Source organism: Lutra lutra, chromosome 10 (assembly GCF_902655055.1).
Source record: "Lutra lutra chromosome 10, mLutLut1.2, whole genome shotgun sequence".
Lineage (NCBI taxonomy): Eukaryota > Metazoa > Chordata > Mammalia > Carnivora > Mustelidae > Lutra > Lutra lutra.
The window spans coordinates 114401986-114409919 of record NC_062287.1 but is presented as its reverse complement, the minus strand read 5'-3'; positions in this window follow the sequence as shown (position 1 = coordinate 114409919).

The following is a 7934-nucleotide window of genomic DNA, read 5'->3' as shown; positions in this document are numbered from 1 at the left end:
CAGGGTCAGCATCCTGCAGCACATGCAAGCCTGCGGTTCAGACCCAGCAGCAGCACAGATTTGCTCTGTGATCATGTGACCCCACCGCACCCCCATGGCTGCCTAGGGGACCCCATGGCAGGCTGCGACAACAGCAGGGACCAGGACTGAACTGAGGTGGCGAAGACAAGAGAGGGAGCAGCAGAGAACCTGTGTGACTCTGACGAAGCAAACCTGGACACACACATTAAGACTGGTGTCATGGCAAGCCCCAGTGGCAGTGGCTTCAACAAGTCCATTTCTATATATACAGACCTGGCAACATATATATTGCTTTTCCCATAAATGAAGTCTGGGGCGGGCCAGTCCAGGACTGTGTTAACTTGACTAGTTGCTCTGCCACCTGAAACACTTGGTGGCACCACATGGCTCAAAATGGCTGCTCAACCTCCAGGCATCACACCCCCATCCAAGACAGCAGGAAGAGGCAGGAAGGGCACTCCACCTGGCACGTGATCCCATGGCCTCAACCACCCTCATGGAAGCCTGGGAAGTTGGATCACTCTTCCTGTTGAAGAAGGTAGAAGGATACTAGGGTCACCCCGCTGTCTGCACAGGCCAAAGGGTCTCAGACGGCCTATTTGAGTTCAGAAAACCGTCAGCAAGGGCTTTTGAGCCAGAGTAATTCGAACTCAAGATCCAGGTTGCCAGCCAGCTCCTGGCCTCCCTGTTTCCTGGTCTTCAACTGCACCGGCTCAGGATGTCTGCGTCTACAGTGGCATCATGTTAAAACAGCCCACTAATGGGTTTCCCCTGGCCCAGGTACCACTACGGGTGTCCCCAAAGCTGTGGGGTCTCCCCATCTCTGCTTGGCATTCCTGTTTGCATTGCCGCAGAAACACTGCTTCTCAATCCCACTTCCGAGGGCCTGAGGGAAGTCCTGTTACGTCCAGACCCTTGCTGCCCCTGCCGGCGCAGACAGTGTCCCCAGTCTGGCTGGGAGAGCACGGGCCTGGCCCCACAGGAGAATAAAGACAGATCCCATCCAGGCCCATCTGGAGAGAAAACAGGGACAGCCCTTTGGGAGAACAATTCAACAAAAAGGATCAGAAGCCTAAAAATTGTTTATGGTTTGGTCCATTAATTCAACTTTTTATAAATATCTTAAGGAAAAAAATAATGAAAATGTGTAAAAATATGTCCTTTGAGGCAAAAATTATCAACCACTTAGATGCTCAGGAACAGGGAGCTGTCTGAGCAAACACGATATGTCTATACACGGACTGAGCAGCCGTGAGATAGTATGCTCTTGAAGAGTGATGAGAAGACGGGGGGCGCCTGGGGGGTCCAGTGGGTGAAGCCTCTGCCTTTGGCTCAGGTCATGGTCTGGGGGTCCTGAGATCGAGCCCCGCATCAGGCTTGGCAGGGAGCCTGCTTCCCCCCTCTTTCTCTGCCTACTTGTGATCGCTCTCTCTCTCTGTCAAATAAATAAAATCTTTAAAAAATGAAAGTGATGAGAAGACAGGAAAAGGCTTATGCAATGCTGTTAGGTGAAGAAACACAGATCACAAACATGTATATACTTTGTTGTCTCGACCAAGTTAAAATACATTAAAATACTAAAGAGTGGATTTAATATTTATGCTCGTATCTGCTTAATGTTGTGAGCTGTTGATGGATAGATTTGCTTTTCTTCCTTTCGTTTCCTTCCTTCAAATTTTCTACAACACACACATCACTTTTGTGAACCTAATTATTGAACTTATTATATGATAATTCTAAAATCTACGATTATGGACTTAACTTCCCCAGACTCGGTCATCCTCTTGGCCTTGGTCCTGGATGCATCGTCTGAAAACGCCGCAGTTCAGGGGTCAGCCCCTTGCACGCAGTGTGCCCCCTCCCCCGGCTGCTGGCAGAGCCGGCCCGCAGGCCTGCTGCTCTTCCCCTGTGGACCCTGCACCAACTCCCTTTTCCTTCTTCCTCTGAGCTCCTGAGCACCCCGCCCATCTGTCGCCTTCCCTCCGAGGGCCAAAGTGCAGCAGGCGGTGGGCCCTGTTCCTGCCGTGTCCAAGGCTGCCTCAGACTCCCAACTGGGGGACTGCTGGCCACGGGGTGACAAAGCCTCCGGAAGTGCCCCAGGTGAAACCCTGCAGGCAGGAAACGCAGGAAGGATCGATGCTTGTCCTCAGCTTGGGAATCTGCCCTCCCAACCCCAGTGGCCTGGGTGTGATGCAGTTTTGGAATGTCAGCGAGACTGGTGGGGTCTGGAGCCCAATTCTGGAGACGTCTCCGGAGCAAAGTGTGGTCTCACTGAAGAGCGGGGGCAGGCCTGGTGGGCAGGAGGCACCAGTGCCGCTCCCTGCTGCCCTGGGTTATGAGGAGCAAGTGATGACACCCTTGGGGCTGGGAGAAGGTGAGGTGAGGGAAGTCCCCGGAGGACTGACGTTTGTTACCAGAGACCCAAGATCTCGGAGGAATGTCACACTCTGCCTGTCGCGAGAACCTTTCAGCGGGCTGACATTTAATTTTATCCACATTTCCTTCTGCCTTTGTTTCCCACATCAGATGTGGCCCAAAGACACTCAAAGTCTCACTGAGGCCTTTTCTCAGAGGCTCACAGACACGTCAGCGTCCCACGTTCTCTCTGCGCTGGTCCCAGATCTCCCCTGCCCCCTCTGGTCTCTCTGGCTGACAGCCCCTGTCTGGGGCAGGGAGATCCCTGGGCTCAGGGCCCTGCAGGGGAGACTTTCCCAGGCTGAGCCCATGCTGCTGGGGTCAGCCAGATGCTGGCCCTTGCCTGTCATACGAGGGCTTCAGTGTGGGGACCCCAGCCCCTGATGTCCTCACCCCAGGGACAGTTCTGTCTCCCGAGTGCCGTCCCCCAACACCTCTGGCCCTTAAATTCCCACTGGTTTCTGTTTTCTGTCTTAAGGAACAAAGAGCCGTGGCCCCTAACCCTCCACCGGCCCTGGGAGAACTGCGGGGGCCGAGTTCTCTGGACTCCACTCACCCTGACAGACCCTGCGGCAGAAACAAGGGTCATCGTCCCTTCGGAAGCCACAGCTTTCTCTGCCGTCCCTCCAAGGACAGTTGAAGAAAGCATGGCTGTCCGTCTTCTCACTGTTGGCCACCATGAGTGCGAGTCCTGAAGGCCAGGGAAGCCTTGGGGCCTGAGGCTGGACAGACCCATGGAAACGTCAGCCCAGATCTGTAGCTCTCAGGTGCGCTTACGGGACAAGCTATTCCCGAGGAAGCCCAGAACTGGCCTCCTCTACTGCCTCCGGTGCCCCGGGGCTCCAGGCACTCCCCTCTGCGGCTGAGGAAGGTCAGAGCCTCTGCACCCTTCCCCAGGCAGGGCAGGTCTGAGGAACCAGGTGATGGACCATGTCCCCAAGCCCTGCAGCGTCCCCTGCCGTGCGGCGTGTGTCTGGAGGGAGTGGTCGAGACAGGAACTGGCAGAGGCGAGACCATGGTATCAGGCCCCAGGTGCAAAGCCGCAGGTGGAAACTCCCTGCAGAATATGGTGGGGCGGGGGCTGTCCGGAGAGGAGCTCCAGGCTCCAGTGGGGAAGGAGCCCAGGGGGGGATGCCTCAGTGTCTTAGTCTCTCAGCCAGAGATTAAAAATAGAACCAAGGGGCTGTGAAGGTCACAATAGTTAACACTTGTAAAGCGTTGGGAGCTCTCACTGGCATGTGGCCAAAGCTTGGTGGCTATTGTTAACTAACATGTGGCCAACTGCACACAGGGCAGAGGGCACCCGTGGGATCTGGCCCAGCCCCTGCCCGGTTCCACTCTGGCCCCACCCGTAATGGACCCGATCCCAGCTCTACACACACACCACCCCCACTCCCAGGACAGGCTCCTGGGATCTGGCCCTGCCCCTGGCCAGTCCTGCCCTGTTTAGCTTCTGTGCCCGTGAGAGGCAGTGGCCCTCTCCGTGCAGCAAGGGGGCGGCTCCCGGCAAAATTTGGGAGAAACACCCATAGCCAGGAAGCAACAGCGGCAGGAATCTGAGTCCCACCAGCTCGGGTGGAGAAGAGAGGTCCTGAAGGACGGCTCCGGGCCCCTGGGGCGGGGTGAGGAACTGGCCTAAGGGGCACTTGTTGGACAGAAGGGGTGGACCGGAGCGGGCCTGCTCTAGGCACTTGGGTCCAGCATCACTTCCCTGGACAAAGTGAGTCCCAATGTGTCAGTCAGTGAAGGCCAGTGCACTGCAGACCCCAGTCCTAGCTCAGCTGCAGTGCAGCCTGGTGAGCCTGACCTCATCACGCCTCCTGTGGGCTTCAGGATGGAAACCCAGCTACAACCCTGGCTGGGCTCTCCTGCGTCACTCGTCCTTACCTGCACGTGCACTGGATGGTGGCCACAGTGAAGCTGGCAACCCAGGCCCACGTTGGTGTGTCAGGGCCTGGGGTGTGGGGTGGGCCCAGGGCCAGGTAGACGGCAGTAGCCAGGCCCTGCAAGGCTGGTTAACCTTAAAAATAAAACTGGGAGCTCGTTTACCAGCAAAATGAGTTTATTTTGGGATGAGCAGAGAATTATAAGCTGGGACAAACGAGCTGCAGTAAAGCCACAGGCAAGTCCCCAGAACTAAGGGGAGTAAAACTCTTAGAGAGGAAGGGGGTGGTCAGGGGCGACTGTAGATGAGAAGTCCCCCAGAGCAAACCAGGAGCCAGAAGTCTGTGGCTTCCCTTTGGTGGGCCTACTGCCTGGCTTAGGAGGCAATCTCGTCTCCTCCTGCCGGGACTGGAAAGTAGTGTCCTCCTACAAGGTGTGCCAAACGCTGGATAAAACCAGCCCACTGAGAGAAGCCTGAAAGGGGTTTAGAGAAACAGATGCCTGAGTTTGGGCAAAGTACCAGAACACTCGCTGGAAATCTCCAGATGTTGGGGAAGGTCACCAAAGAGATGTGACCCCCAATTGACCTGTGACCTGTGACCTGGACCCCAGCACTTGGAAGCTCCTCACTCCGTTCCTGCATCGTCGGATCGTGGGTTCCCTTTGTGTGTCCCCCCCACCCCCCGCAGAGGCTGCTCCAAGGACGCGGCCTTGAGAAGGTGAAGTGGTGTGGTGTTGAGAACACGTGCAGAGTAGACAGGGCTGGGCCCAGTTACGGCCTCTTCATGAACTTTTTAAGATTTGGAGTCAGATGTGGGGATCCAGCCGTCCCGCTGCTGCCCGGGACAAGCCTTGTATGTCAGTTCCCTTGATGATTAGAACGGACACCTATGAACCTGGAGTGGCCGCCTCCTCAGTCTGTCCCTGCCCTCCGCCAATGGGGGCAGATTTCAGATCGCACCCGGGAGCTCCCGAGAGGGCTGCAAGCAACATCGAGCAACTACAGGACCCTTTTCTGAGCCTGCTGACTGGAACAGACTCAGGCTTGCTCAGAGAAGCCCGATGAACCTGTTCATGACCATCATGAGCGACTCCACATTGTCCTCAGAGAAAATTCTTCCTCTAGATGCTAAATCCACCCAGGTAGCCTTTAACTCCATTACTAATGAGCCGAACCATCATCTCATAGGAAACCTTGTCCAATCCGGACTTAGTTAATTTGGAAAACCAGCTCGCTGGCATCCTAGATGACTCACCTAAAAGAAAGACCATGACCGCTCTCAATTTTCACCTCCAGCAAATGTCGGCCCCTAAACAACCAGCCCCCAACCCCCACCCCTTGACGCTATTACAAAGGGCCAGGGCACTGGGAAAGGGTCAGAGCACTCCAGCCAGCCTTTCCCAATGCCCTCCTAATTCCTGTTGTTGGGGCTCCAACCCTTCCCCTTCATCAGCTGAGAAACCATTCTCCAGATTGGGAGTAAATCTCTCTCTGTCCTTCTTGACCCTGAAGCTATACTCTCGGGGCCCAACCCTCCTGTTGTAAAACAGCCTCTGCCTTGAAGGTTTGAGATACTTCAAACCTCAGGAGGTTCCTGTCTCGGAGCCTACTCCCTTCAGTCGAGGCCCTTTGAGGGATACTCGGGCTTTTCGCCTTAGTTCCTCTGCCTCTATTCCTTTATTGGACTGATATTTCTTAGGAAAATATCTTTTTTCCCCAAAAGAGGGAAACGATTCTAGAATTTGACAATTGTAACCAAAATAAAGAACCAGGGACGTTCCATGATTCTTTGGTCTATTTTTTATGCTCTGCCTCTGATGGTGTTATGGCTGATTCTGGGGACGCTGACTGTTTGTCCCTATTCGATCAGCTGCCTTTTTCTTTATGGGCAAAATCTTCAGCTGATGTTTGCAGAACCCGCAGTGCACCTCCCAAAAAGACTGAAGTAGATTCCTCAAAACTGCTCCTCCGAACTAATGAGTCCCTATCCATAAGGAAGCCCTTCACGCCATCACAGAGGAGCGTGAGGCTCAGGGCCTGGTTGTCTCCTATACTAGTCCCTGTAACACCCTTACTTTACCTGTGGGAAAATCCCGCCGCGGAGGATAGAGGTTCGTCTGGGACCTCTGAGCAGCCACGAGCCTTGTTGTCCCTCCACCCCGCTGTTCCCGACCCTCATGTTGTACACACAGTAATTTGCACTGAAAGAAAATTTTTCACTGTAAGTGACCCAGGCGGTGCCTCTTTTGGTGTTCTGGTGGATACGCATAGCCAGCGCCCTTCTGCGCTCACTGGGGAAGAACAGCAGTGCATCTGGGCCATCATGCCCCGGGCCTCTGAGTCCTTCTTACTTTCCACAAACCTGAAAGCTGACCCAGACAATAGAAAGGTTCCTTCAGGCTCTGTTTTGTTGCAGTTCATAGATGATCTCATTCTCCGCTCCCCTTCTCAAATCTCTTCACAGGAAACAGCATCTACCTGTTAAAACTTTTGGCCTGAAAGGGAGATCGTGGTCACCAGAGAAAAACCCGCAGGTCAGTTTGTCACGGCATTCCATCCCAAAACAAGGACTGCCCTTGGACTCAGACGAAAGCCCTCACATGTCAACTCCTTCTGGCAATTTATAGGAAATTCCTCTTATGCAGCTTTGTCTTGGTTTGCTGGTGGCTCTTGTCTAACAGATGGCGCTGGTAAGTGTCGTGTCAGATGTGCCGTGGCAACTCCCATCTGAACTCTTCGAGCGGCACCTGTACTCTGGCTATGTCGGCCCAGCCCCTTATTCCAGCCGGTACCCTAGCCAATGGTAAAACCACAAACAGTTGAACCTATGGCTGGCATGTCACTGGGTAGGGGGGGGGTAGCTCATGACCTGGAACAGTATGGAAACAATGAACTGTCCTTGCCTCCAGCGGGGCTAAAATTTAGAATGGCCCCTATGTGCAGAATTTATTAAATGGCATACTCTTGCCAGTGGCTCTGGTTACTTTTAATATTCCCGGGCACTCCAGACTCAACACCCTGGAGGCTGAAGGAAACCACCCCACTGATAGGTCCACAAAAACCAAGCCAAAACAAAACATCACTCCCAAAGAGACCAATAGCCAAACCTCTGGTCCAAAGGAATATTCTCCATGATATGTGGAAAAATGGATCGACAAATGCCCACCCACTGATCCCAGAGTGGGAAAGTCAGATGGGAAATCTAATAATTGTTTCTTTGATAGAACTCTGGTTTGGACCCAATAATAATCCAACTGTACCAGAAATTCCAAAATTCCCACTACTTAGCACTGTACAAGCATTTCACCTACTGGCGAAGTGCTAGCACTGGGGAACCAACATTGGTGGAGAAATAGTAATAAGGCCACAAACGTTGCCAATGTGCCGGTCCTGCCTGTCTGACGTACAATGCACAGAATTCCCACTCACACAAATGGAGCTCGTAGCTTCCCCATCCCGTGGAGATCAACGCGTTTTAGTCACAGTTTGCTTGTTCTCTCTCTGGACCCAGGTTTTCTCTGGCAGACAGGCCATGCTACTTTGGTGGCTAGGATTCTGCTAGAAAAGATTATCCCTACCTGGGAACCCTTCCCAACTCCCCGTGGCCCGGGAG